Below are 14,026 nucleotides of genomic sequence, written 5' to 3' on the forward strand. Positions count from 1 at the left end.
GCGTTAGAGATGGAGAGAAGACTCAGGGTAGGAGCATCTGCTGCTCCTGCAGAAGACTCGGGCTCAATTCCCAGCACCCATGTGGATTGGGCGTTTTTTTATTTACATCAATTCTGAAGTTGAAAAGGACAGTAATGCAAATGACAAGTTCATTAGACAGTACCAACAACTGATTTGAGCAAACAGGCTAAGAAACCAGCGAATGTGTAGATCAGTTGACATAGGCAGAGCAGTCTCATGACCAGAAAGAAAAATGAGAACAGATATGTGATATGTGAAAAAACATCAAGAATTTTTGACAAAACACAAATTACAGACATCCTGAAAGAAGAGGGGGACAGAAAGAGTATCTAAGAAACAATGGCCCAAAGTTCCCAACTCAATGAACACATTCCCAAGTCCAAACAGGATAAACTTGCATAGCTCCACATCAAGACACGTCCTCAGTAGCTAAAGGACAGGCAGAGTCTTCAAATAAACAACAGGAGTCCTCAAACAAGGATAGCTGACCACATCAGATCCCATGGAGACCAGAATGCGGAGCAACATAAAGTACTGAAAGAAAAAACTTCCTCGATGAACATGGTGACACTCTCCTGCATCCCAGCACTCAGCAGGCTAACACAACACAGGAGGACCACAAATTCGAGGTCAGCCTGGACAACGACAAACCCCTTCTAATAAATAAATAAACAAATAGATAAAGTTTTTTAAAGAGATGACAAGAGCCAGGTAGTGGTGGCACATGCCTTTAATATCATCACTTGAGAGGCAGAGGCAAAAGGATCTCGCCTGGTTCACAGAGCGAGTTCCAGGACAGCTACATAGAGAAATCCTGTCTCAAAAAGAAATAAAAGGGTGGGGAGAGGGAACGACAAAAAATACGTACAAACAGTAACCAAAAGCGCCAGAAACTAAACTACCTATTGAATTTATATAATAAATGTGTAATGGGCAACTCCATCAAAGAGGCATAATAATTATAAATGATTATGCATCTAAAGATAAAAAAAACAAAAACTGACAAATTTGAAAGGAGAAATATTCCAACAATTGGAGACATCAATACTCCCACCTAAGTAATACTCCAACTAGAGGGATCAACTAGAATAGAGATCACTTAAAAACCTACCACCCTCCCAGATAGCTAACAGAGCACTCTGCCCAACAACATCACAACACATGTCTATCACAGATCATGCAAAATTATCTCCAGGATAGCTCACAAAGCAAGTGTCAATCAACTTTAAAAGAAAGAAATCACGTGAAGTATATTTTCTAACCGTGATCAAATAAAAATAGCTGTCAGTAACAGACAAGACACTGAGAATGCAGAAACCTACAATTATGTAGAAAACAAACCACATAGTCATCAAACTAAGAAAGCCACTGAACATCCAGAGCTGACATCATACTTAATGATGAAAGACTGAAGTTCTCCTTCTAAGATCAGAAACAAGACCAGGAGGTTTACTCTCACAACTTCATTCAACACTGCACTAGAAATTTTTATCTAAAATTAGCAAAGAAAAAGACTGAATAAATAAAAATTATAAGAAAGTAGCAAAACTCCCTCTATTTGGAAAAAACTCAAAAGAATGGAGCAATGAAGTTCAAAAACTGAGAAAGAGAACAAGTTGCATATTCATATCTTAATAATATACAGACATTTAACAGTGATGACAAAAATGAAATGCAACAATTTCATTTACAGTAACACACAAAAGAGTAAATGGAAATCAATTTAACCAAGGAAGTAAAAGGCTTTACAATGCTAACTATAAAGCACCGCTGGAATTATACACAGCTTATAAAAAGACATCTCCGTCAATAAGCACAGATTTTTTTTTTAACTCTTAAGATGTGGGTTATCCAGAAAGAATTTCACTGTAAAATGTCACAGCCTTTTTCAGCAGATATCTCACTTTCATATGAATTTGCAAGGGGCCCATGGTAGCAACAACCACCAGGAATTGAAGAGAAAAAAATCAGAGGAACAAAGTTGAAGAACTCATTTCCTCATCTTTAAAATGTACTATAAAGCTGGAATAGTTAAAATGGCATGTGGGCTGGAAGACAGGAGCAGTTAAGAACACTGGCTGTTCTTCAGAGAATCCAGGCTCAGTTCCCGGTGCCCACATGGCAGCTTAACAGTCACCACATCTCTAACTCCAGCTCCAGAGGATCCAATGCCCTCTGGACCTCCAGGGCACCAAGCACATATATGGTGCACAGACACACAGGCAGGAAAGCACCCACACATAAAATAAAAATATATGAATCTTTAACTAACAAAATATACAGGTTACAGGCACAGGCAGACAGGCTGACTGATGGACTTAAGCTGATAGGGTAGGGATAAACCCCCATTTGTAGTCAGACGGTTCCCAATATGGATGTCGTAACTATTCAATCAGAACAGAAAAGGGAACAAGGTCAACTAAACTACATGCCATAAAGAGACACCTATCTCATGCTATAAATTATAAGACTCAAACTCAGATACAAGAACTAAAATAATAAAATTATTAGAAAAATAAATATTGAAACCCTTGGATTAAGCACAATTCCTAGACATTACATCAAAAGCATAACAAATAACAATGGGGAAGTTATAATCCAAAATATTTGCACACCTGAGGCCTCTATCAAGAAAGTGAAGACAACTAGAGAATGAAAGAACGCTTGTAAATCATGTCATTTGTAAGGGTCTTGTATCCACAATATACAAAGAACTCCTACCATTCAACAAGAAACAGACAGCCCAATGGATAAGGGATTTGAACAGCTTTCTCCAAAGATATACAAATGACCAACAGGCACAAGAGAAGATACTCAAAATCATTAGTCATGGAAAATGCAACTGCAGTCTACAACAGAAAGGAAGGGAAGTAGCAAGTGTTGGCCATGAAGAGAGACATGGAGACCTGGGCTGTGAATGATGGTGCAGCCTTGAGGAACTGGACTGCCGTTTCCTAAGACCCTAAGCATAAGTTACAATGCGATCTGGTTTCTGACTACACTTCTGATATCAAATGCATTTTTCCCCAACTCTCCAGACACCAGCTAGATGCTCTGTAATTCAATTTAATTCTAACAATATCGTCAAGAGTTAGTGTCAGACTCCGTAATTGTAAGTGCTCAGTCCTGCAGACAGCGTTCACCGTAGACGTCAAAAACAAGCCCCAAACCACTCCTATACGTCTAGCTAAGCAGCTATACAACCATGTTCCCACAACTTCCATCTCAGGCGCACTTTCGTTAAGCTAGAGGTCAGAGAACAAGTTCATCCTCTCCTTCTACCCTGTGGGCTTCAGAAATCAAACTGAGATCATCAGTCCTGGCCAGAGGGGACCCTTCTCTGCTGACCCAGCTCACCAGCTCAGGTTCAGTGTTTTGTAAGAATATTTTTATACATCTTGGGAAAATACTTAACTCACACCTACCAATCTGTGGTAGGAGATGTCGTAAGTTAAACAAGCAGCCAAATGAAGTTTCTACAAGGTAAAGACCAGAAAGACCCCAAGTGCAGAAGCCTCTATCCTATGAAACTGGGACACAGCACTCTCCTAGTACAAGAATGTTTACCAACTCAGAATCTCTCGGAACTCCAATGTTGAGGTTTTGCTTTGTTTTATTTTTTAACATTTTAATTATGTGTATCTTTGTGGGGAGAGGAAGTATGCACACACGAGTGCAGTACCCAAGGATGCCAGAAGAGGGTGTCAGATCCTCAGCGCTAGAGTTGTGAGCTGCATGGTATGAGCACTGGGAATTGAACTAGGGTCTTCCACAGGAGCAGTATGAGTTCTTAACTGCTGGGCTCTCTCTCCAGCTCTGTTGAAGGGCTTTTATGGAGGTCTCATTTCAAAGGTACACTCATCGGCCATTGGTAACCAAACAAACTGCAGCTTCCCCTCCACCTTACTCCCAGCTAGGACAGGAAATCCAACAGCTAATCATGCAGTTGGTTCCTCTGGCAAAGAGCTCCCAGCCCAAAGTCATGCTTGCTTCCCGCAATGTTTTCCTAGCAAATTATTACTTTGTTCGTAGAAACTTAACACGTATAAAAGTTAAGAATGTATAAAGGCTAAATAAGACCTCTCCCCCAGTTAGTACCTAAAAAAAAAAAAAGTTCCCAAGCCTATATCTACTGTGTTGTTTTACTATGCACACCTACAATAAAGATTAATGAAGAGATTAATAACAGTAACTAATGATAAAATACAACAATTATGACAAGATACTGTATAAAAGGTGTGAAATATGGCTTCTCGAAATACTGTATTTTACTAACCCGTCTGGATCTGCCATGATGATGAGGTGCGTGAGGTGCAGTGTGGTGAGGTGCAGGGTGTTACGGTGCAGTGCGGTGAGGTGGATGATAGAGGCACAGTGTGAGCTATGATGTAAGGTTACTGGAACACAATACTACAACAGTAAAGCCAGTAACTTAATTGTTATGGCCACACAACTTTAAACACACTAAAAAAAAACACTCAACTGTAACTTTTTAAAAGACTAAATTTTAATTTGGAAGATGGCTCATTCCCTAAGCTCCTTGCTGGGTGCAGCACAGGTTCGAAGCACCCATAAGCCCAGCACTGGGGAGGTGGAGGCAGGAAACCTCTGCAGTTTGCTAGCCATCGCTGAATCAGCAAGCTCCAAGGCTGAGGAGAGTCCCTGCCGCAAAGCATAAGGCGGAGAGCTACTGAGGATGGCACCCAACTCAACCTCTGGTCTCCAGATGCATGTGTACACATACACATGACGGTCATTTTATGGGTACAGGGATTATATTCCAGAAAAGGTATTATTTTCTAAAGCAGGTTCACGTCTTCGGGCTTTATCACCTTCAGCTACCAACTCTACACTTCCCCTCACAGCTAACATGCATGCCTGTTACTCCAGCAAGCAGGAGGCCAAGACAGGACTATGAGTTCCAGGCAAGCACAAACAGGAGTAAGACCCTTTCACAAAACGAAAGACGGAAAGGTGAGTGCTGGGGGAGGGCTCACTCTGCTTTCTCTACTCTCTGACCTCTTAATGAATATGAAGTTTCTTCCTCAACCATCCTACCAAACCATCATAAATTTAATCCAACACACTCCTAAGAATCTTTATCTAATTAAAAAGATTCTGAAAATCTTATTCTGACCAACTACTCAGAGCAATTAAGGATTTATTTTTCTTATTTTTTAATTATGTACCTTTAATCCCAGCACTCAGAAGGCAGAGGCAGGGGATTCTCTTTGAGTTCAAGACCAGCCTGGTCTATACTGTGAGTTCCAAGACAGCCAAGATTACATAGAAATACCCTGTCTATAGATAGACAGACAGACAGATAGCTAGACAGATAGATTTTAAAATAAATGAATGAATGAATGAATGAATGAATGAATGAATGTGGGGTTAGTTTGGATGCCCCTGGAGGCCAGAAGTGTTGGTTCCCTCAGGAGATGCAGTTTCGGGCAGCTATGAAACACTCAATATGGGTGCTGGGAACGGACCTCGGGTCCTCTGTAACAAGTGAGAGCTCCTAACTGCTGAGCCATCTCTATCCCCTCTTCAGGGAATTTTTCGGTACTGATGTCTTGCTAGGTCTTGCTCTCTGGTCATGAACTTCCTGCCAGTCTCCCTAGGATTACAGGTACAAATGTCACATCTGGGTGGGCTTTCCTCTTTCTTTCTTTTCTGTAGTTGTGAAGATAGTAACCTTCTCTAAAAATGACCCTAGCAAGGGGACTCAGCGACTCATATCTTCCAGCCCAGCATTTAGACAGCTGAGGCAGAAGGAATACTCCTTCTGAGGTCAAGGCTAGCTGGACTACTACAGAATGAGATGCTATCTCAAGAAAAAGAAAGAAAGAGAGAGGGAGGGAGGAAGGGAGGGAGGAAGAGAGGAGAAGAGAGGAGAGGGCAGGGCAGGGCAGGGCAGGGCAGGAAAGGAAAGGAAAGGAGAGGGAAAGGAAAAGAAAAAAAAAAGAAAAGAAAAGACCCTATTTTGAGTTCTCATGGATGCCTCAACAGCAACCTTTTTTGTCTGTCTTTGGTTTTTCAAGACAGGATTTCTCTGTGTAGTCCTGGCTATTCTAAAACTTGTTCTGTAGACCAGGCTGGCCTGGAATCACAGAGATCCACCTACCTGTCTCCCAAATGCATTAAAGGTGTACACCACCACCACTTGGCTAACAAACCATGTTTGAATATCACTTTCCAACACACCCTCCTCTGTCTGAATTTAAAGGTTCTCTGTGGCCTATTTCTAAAACTGCTGGCTGTCAGCAAACTCTTCTTGTGTGGTGGTCCCTAAATTAGGCTTCAGCTACCACTTACAGTATACTGTGATGAGATTGGAGAGATGGCTCAACTGCTAAAGACTCACAACTAAAAAGACGATACAGTGTGCTGACCGCTCATCACATTCACACACACACAAACAAATGGAAAACTCTGAAGCAGATTCTACCTAGAGATTCACAAATAACATCTACTCAATATGCCAGAAGCCAACATTGAGTTCTTCTCAAATTTACTCCCCTTCCTGAATTCTGTCTCAGTATATCTTATCACTGTTTTCTCAAGGACCCAGGATGAAATCAAAGTCATTGTATCCAGTTATTTCATCCTCACTTTCCAATACCAATTTTTGCCAATCCTATTCATTGTATTCTCTAAGTATTTCTGCTCTCTGTATCCTGAGGCTGCAATAGTTTTAGACCCTATTTCTCACTTCAGTTACTGACGAGAACAAAGACTTTCTAAAGCTTTTCTGCACTCAATTTTATACAGCCTCCACGCTCTGACATCTACATTCTACAATTCTAGAATGATCTTTCCAAAATAAAAACGCCGCATTATTTTGTACTTTTTGTATGTAAACCTATGGGGGTCGGCACTAAAATCCTTGGCATGACATACAATTTTTGAAGATTTATTAATTCAGCCTCATCTTCGCTCCCTTGACCACAACCGACACTACAGCTGTTGTTTCACCTGTCTGTAGTGTTCCTAAAAGTGCCCATGCTTCTTGCATGTCTCTGTTCACCCTCAGCCTTCTTAGGTTCCTTTTCTAATTAATTCTGCTGGATCTTTAAGGACATACCATTTATAAGAGAGGATTAAACACTTATTGGACCAGCATAGGTTGGCCAGTCTGCTTCTCCCACCCCATCCCCTTCCCGTCTCTGTTCAGGCTCAAAGGCTGCTATTTCCTTGCAGGACAAAGCTGAGACAGCTTTGATAGTATACAGACAACCTTCCCAGTTTCATGTCTCAGTACCCAGCTATACTTGAGATACACCCCACACACACACCTTGCAGATGCTACTATGTAGTTAGTTTTATACACTTTTGCTTACACTACTCCCTGTGTAACTGCCCATCATTTCTATGGCTGTCTAGTAGCTTTTGCAACATCAGATCTCTCCCCCTGAGCATTCCCAGCCTGTGCTTTCATCGGTGTTTATGTGTGGCTCTTTTCTAACTACTGCCCTCTTCCATTGCTTCTCCCTTTGGAAACGGAGATTACCTCCTAGATACAATCACAAAACCCCCATATTTTCTAGAAAGCAATCTTAGAAACATGCTAGTTTGTAGGTTGAGTGTTGTAGCGCAGTGGTTAAATGTTTTCCTAATGTGTCTAAGGCCCTGGGTTCAATCCCAAGCAAGTATCTGTAGATCTGTGTATAAAGCAATGTATTTTATACATTCTTATGTATTATTTGTTGACAATTCAAGAGATACACTTGACCATCTGAAAGCAGGTGGCCTTATCCATCTTCTAGTCCTCTTCACTTGGCAAAGGCCCTAATCATAACTTTTATTCTAAATAATCTGCACTTTCCCCATGTTCTGTCTTGCATATACTAGCATAAGTTCTAGCAGGGGTTTTCTCTTTAAAAGAAAAGAACAGCTAGACAAGGTGGCACATGCTTTTAATCCCAGCACTTGGAAGTCAGAAGCAAGGAGATTTCTGTGAGTTAGAGGGCCAGCCTGGTCTTAGGAGGTTCCAGGATAGCGAGGGTTACACAGTGAGATCCTGAACCTCCCTGCAATAAAGAAAACAACAGGACACACTTTGGGACAATGTTCTGTACTAATCTCTCTTGTCAAGCAATCGACTGTGCAAATTAATTGTGCAAGTTAGTATTTCCTTCTTCAGATTTTCAATCCTTGGGAAGGTGTGCAATTACCTGTGGAGCCCAGAGTTGTCAGGCTTCTCTGGGAACTGGACTTACAGGCAGTTAAGTCCTGGTGTGGAGCGGTTAATGTGGGTCCGGGAACGGAAACCCAACACACTTTAAAAGCAACAAGCCTCTTACCCAGTGAGTCCTATCTCCAGTCCCAATGCACACTCTTTAAAATACCACTTCTATCTTTCTAAACTATAGAGAAAACGGATCCTGTGAATTCTACTTATGAGGAGCCACCTTTGCAAAGACAGCAAGTTCAGTTACCTTACCTTGGGTCCAGATACTTTGTTTTAAAACTTATTTAACAGCAACTACTATTGAACTAACAATCAAACTAACAATCTGTCTCTCTTGGATCTGAAAAGTGGGAACCACTGACTCCTGACCCCAAATAATGCCAACACTGCCCGACGGGAATTACTCATTTCGGGGAAGATGCACAGGGTCTTGACATGACCGAGTTAATTCCTACCACAGAAAGTGCATGACCTTTTTCATTCACAGTCTTGTTCTTTCCTTTACAAGTGCCGGCTACCTGAACACTACACCAAATGTAAGCCTGTTCCTTATCATCACTTAAATGTGTTGTGAATAACTGCCAAGTATGATGGAAGGCTACCCAAAGCACCACAGCATTAGCCCAGACCCATTAAAGCCAACGGCTGGGCAGTGCAGCAGCTCAACGTCCACATGGGAGCACTTCTGCCACAAGCAGAGACCGCCAACGGAAACGTCAGGGATCCAAAGAACCACACCAAACCTTAGGGTACGCAAGCTGCTCTCTCCGGAAGAACGCTTGAGATAATCTCCAAACTTGAACCAGCACTACTTCAGAAGACTGGGAAGTGGAAAATTTTGTCCAACCTGTCTCCCAACGACATATTTAAAGGACGAAAAAAAAAAAAAAAACCTGGCACAAAAACGATTGAAAAGTGCCTGGAGTATGGAATTCTGAACTCCAGCTCTGGTCGGCCACTGCCACTGAAACCCGAAATGAGGACCTCTGCAACCAGGAGCGACCCCCGGCCCCACGCCGGGCGCGGGCAACAGCTGGAGCTACTCCCCGACTCCACCTTGCCAGCGCGGGGACAGGTGGGCACGCCAGGTGCGGCTCGCAAGACGGACGGCTGGGGGAAGGCCAGGCCCCCGGCGCTGCTCCGGCCAGGTGTGGCTCGCACAGATGCCCCGCGGCCTGGAAGCTCCGAGAAACCAGCTGGGTTCCCGGATCGTCCTCGGCTCCGGGAGCGGCACAGGGCATAGCCGGGAGCACTCGGGGAGGCCTCTCCGGCAGGCAGCGGGGCTGGCAGCGTGACCCACCCCCAAATGAGCAAGCTTGGGAGGTGCGGGGGAGCCTTCCCGGAGAACAGAAGGCGCGGCAGCCACGCCCCCCACCCCCAACTCCAATTCTGAGCCCGGGATCCCAAGCCCAGCATGCCGCCTGACAGGCGCGGGCGCGAGGCCGGGCGCCAGACGACGGCTCGCACGGGCACCGCGCCGTAGCGCCGCGACCCCCGCAAGCGACCGCTTCCCCGCCACTGACCAGTGCCTGCCGCCCAGCGACCGTCGGCTCCGTTGCAGCCGCCGCCTCCTCGCACTCACGCGGCCGCCACGACCGCCGCCTCCTGCGCTTCCCCCCTGGCCGCCCGCGGGAGCCCCATTCCCACCCCGCCCAGCCTCCGCCTGTTTACAATGATTGGGACAGAACAGGACAGGGCCGGCCCTGCGCGCACGCGCACTCCCACCTCCCGCCGCAGTCGGCTTCCCGGGTCCTCGGATTCTTGGCTCTTGACGGCTAAGGCCGTCCAGGGCAGACGCCCCGTGCCCTCGCGCGGGGCACGCCGGGAGTTGTAGTTCTAGTAACCCCGACACCCCGCCGCTTGAGGCCCTTGCCTCGGACATAAACCACAACACCCAGAAAGCACCGTGCCTCCCGGGGCTGGAACTCGCTGGGGAGACAGGGACCCCGCGAGAGGACGTGCCAAGCGCTAGAGCTCTGCAGGCGCTTGCGCAGTGTCCTGGGGACCGAGCCGAACGCACACCTACCGGAGCTAATCCCAGCAGTGTGGGAACCCTGCAGCGTTCTGCTTTCCTCCTCGAGCTGTGGCCTGATGTCCTCAGCTTCCTAAAGTGACACTTTTTTTTTCTGCGTCTGCGTACTTTGGTGGTTCCAACCAGTTAAACCAGCCTGGGCTGCCGGCCCACCCCGCCTCTGGGCGGAGCACCTTGCTGGCTTTCTCTGGGTGGGGAATCTTCGTTTGCGGAATTCCTGCCGGGGGATTGGAGGAAGGAAGCTTGTGGGGCCTTTGCGGGGCAGTCCGCAAGATCTCTGAAGTGGGTGCTGGTTGGCGGCGGCGGCGGAACCGCTGTCTCCCACCCTCTTGGTTCAGCACTTAGCAATCAGCGCCCGAGTTAAAGCCGCATAGCATCTCGTTCTGCTGGCAAATGGAAGCAGCTGAATGTCCTCCAGAAGACCCTCAGGAGGGCTGAAGGAGTGTTCGCTGGTGCATACCGAAACCGTGAAAAACAGTAGTCTTTTGAACTCTTCTGGTTTTGTGATATTGGCAGTCAGAAGGGAGATGAACTTTTTAGTGACTTCACGGTCACTGCCATTCCCAAGAGCCACATTCTAGAACTACATTATCTGTTCAGACTGATCACTGTGCTCCTTCGTGTACTGTGTTCCTAAGCCATCTTTCCTCAAATATGACAGCTCTATCCCTTGTACAGAAGGTTTCAGAGGAACCTTCCCAGAGCCCCTGTAGCAATAAAATAGCCTCCGTGAGGAGATGGCCTTGTGAAAGAATGCCAATTAAAATATTCCTTCCCGCTGGCAGCGCTGATTTGGCCAAGGAATAGGCGCTGACCCAAGCAGGACTTTATGGAACCCTGATAAATAAACGCAGAGCAGTGGTGTTGGGAAGAGGCTTTTTATACTGGTGGGCATAGTTACTTGTACCTGGCCTGTCCGCCGTGGAAGTGAATGAGGCCCAAAGTAGGGGTGGAGGACACAGAAAAGCAGGACCTGTCGGTGAAGACTTGACTGATTCCCTTCTGAGCTGGTAGTTTATGCAGATCCTTAAGTGCCCTGTTTATGTGAGCCTACGTGGGTGAGCCAATGCATGAATAATCTCTACACACTGTTTATTTGTGCTAATGGAGGTCCAAATATGAGCATGTTTATCGTCTGTATCTCAGCACTTTTCCCTCCCACTTAAGTGTCACCACATAACCATTTCTGCTGGTAACTTTTAGAAATAGGCATCGCGTCCAACCAGAACCAATGAGCCCCCCCCCGCACCCGCCAACATACAGAGACTGCCTCTCTTTCCTGGTACAGTCAAGTATTTGAGATCTGCAAATGTAGGAACCGTTTTGACTCCTACAAGGGAAAAGCTAAGCAGATGAGAATTCAGGGAGTTTAACAAACAAAAACAATGTGTTCTAGAACAAAAGTTAGGTGGGTTTGTTTGCAGCCTATTTATAAAAAGTTTGGTTTTGTTGTTTTTTGCAGGGCTTAGAGATTGAACCTAGGGCCTTACACGCCCTAGGCAAACATCCCACCACTGAAGTCCAGCACAAGAGCAGGGTTTTCTAATCCAAGCATTCTTCAGCTATGATGCAAACCTTCTGCTTGTGCAACATCCAGCTGAACTGACTTGCGTCACCACCGAGAGACTGGGGATGGGGAAAGCCAGTGTGAACAGGAAGCTCATAGTGCTTGTTGCTTTAGAGCAGTGGGTTCTCAACCCTCCTAACGCTGAGTGCAGGTCCTCATGTTGTGATGATCCCAACCATATATTTTTGTTGCTATGTCATAACTATAATTTTTGCTACTGTCATGAATTGTAATGTAAATGTCTGTGTTTTCCCTTCTCTAGGAGGAAAACATAGATAGTCCTGACCCAGAAATCTCATAACGTCCATCCGCATCTGTGATCTGTGGCTAATGTACGATCACTGTAAGATCAAACTTCAGCTCCCTGCAGCTATTGACACTTAACTGCCAATTAATTTAGTCGCATGAAATATGTAGGAAGCTTTCCTTCCCTAACCCAACCCCTCCACCCCATCATACTCCTGTCATACATGCAAACAAACTTTATCGCCCCCAGTACACCTACTTTAATGATTTGAATCAAACATTTTCATTATTTACAGGACTAAGGCTATGAATGCTATTCACAAGCACAAGGTGTGTGTGTGTGTGTGTGTGTATTGGAAAAGAAAGGAAAATCCAAGTTTGACAGACCGTCCTGCCCATCTTTCAGACTACACTATTAAAGTATCCAGTAAAAATAATAATAATAATAATAATAATAATAAAGGCTGCTGGGAAACTTATTTTTCTGATACTTTGTTTCTTTCCCTTAGTTTTACCCTTTGTTTTCCCATTTCCCCTTTACTATGCTTTAATAATATTTTGACTTTATTTTTATTTTCTAGTCTCTTATGTTTGCCTTACTTCGTTTATTCTTTTTTTGCTTTATTGTGCAACCAGATTTTTTTAACATTGTGCTTTTTTTGTCATTTCATATAACATTTTTCTCCATTCTTTTGTAGTTCACAGCTTCTCTGTATTATTGTTGCCATTTGCTGTGCCATTGTGGTATGGCAGTTGGCACTAATCAGAGTTTATTACTGTATCTGTGTGTTGGTTCTGTAGTCCTTACAGTGACTTCATTCACTGAGCTGTAAAGGGAATTGTGCTGTCAAGAAAAGGCTGTGCACTGAGATCTCCAAACAAAGCTGAGAGATGGGCAGATCACAGCACAGAAACACACACAAAATCAAGGCAATATGGCTCCTCCAAAGATCACGATTCTTCAATTGCTGTATCCAAAGAAACTAAAATGATTGAAATGCTAGACAAAGAATTCAAAAGTTTACCTGGAAAAAATTATCAACGACTCAAGATTAGGTAAGTAATGAAAGAAGTTGCCAGGCAGTGATAGCACAGGCCTTTAATCCCAGCACTTGGGAGGCAGAGGCAGGCGGATCTCTGGGAGTTCGAGGCCTGATCTACAAGAGCTAGTTCCAGGACAGGCTCCAAAGCCACAGAAAAACCCTGTCTTGGGGAGTGGGGGAAAGAAGAAGAAGTAAGGAAATCAATGCAGGATCTGGAGAAGAAATTTGGTTGTTTTAATGAGAAAGTCAGCGATAGATGAAATTCAACATGAGAACTAAGCTTTTTAAGAAGAAAAGTGAACAGATGTAGTGAGAATGAAAATCTCGGTAATTCTGGGCCTGGAGAAATTAGCTCAACAGTTAAGAGTGTTCAGCTGGAATTTCCAGCTTGCTCCCATGAAAACTCCATTCCTCTCTCTCCAAACCCCGCCCTCTCAGAGAATCTCCATCAAAGGGAAGGCTCCAAAACGCACATTCCACATTCTTGGTGGCTATAACAGCTCCTCCCTGAAGTAGCCAGCAGTCCAAATCTCCACCTAAAGCCCTCAGCTTTTGACCATACTTGGGCACAGACCCAGTTGTGGTGGACATGTCATCACCCTTCACCTACAAGTTATATAATCTTCCTGCTTTAGTTTGAGTGTGTGACTTCTCCCGCCTTGATCTCTTGCATCTGATCTTGGGGGCTGGAGGACTCACCAGAAATTACTTTGCTCAAAATAAACCTGTTCTTTTACCTTTTCAATTCTGCTTGATTATCGGGGTACGGAAAACCTATTAAATAGCATATGTGGCTCTTCCAAAGGAGAAGCTGAGCTGGGGTTCATTCAGTTTCAGCACCCGCAACAAGCAGCTCACACTGCCTGACTCTAGCTCCAGGGGATCTGGTGCCATCTTCTGGCCTCTGTGAGCACCCACACACCCTC

General features: G+C 44.7%; 1 protein-coding gene across 1 annotated transcript in view; it reads right to left on the reverse strand.

The window, feature by feature from the left end:
* Window positions 1-9,880, reverse strand: part of Ralbp1 (ralA binding protein 1) — a 45,640-nt gene extending 35,760 nt beyond the window's left edge. Inside the window, exon 1 of the mRNA XM_085695829.2 lies at window positions 9,736-9,880. The gene's annotated coding sequence lies outside the window, so the exon portion shown is untranslated. The remainder of the gene's footprint in view (window positions 1-9,735) is intronic.
* Between the last annotated feature and the right edge of the window lie 4,146 nt (window positions 9,881-14,026).

This window comes from Myodes glareolus, chromosome 1 (assembly GCF_982192425.1).
Source record: "Myodes glareolus chromosome 1, mMyoGla1.1, whole genome shotgun sequence".
NCBI lineage: Eukaryota > Metazoa > Chordata > Mammalia > Rodentia > Cricetidae > Myodes > Myodes glareolus.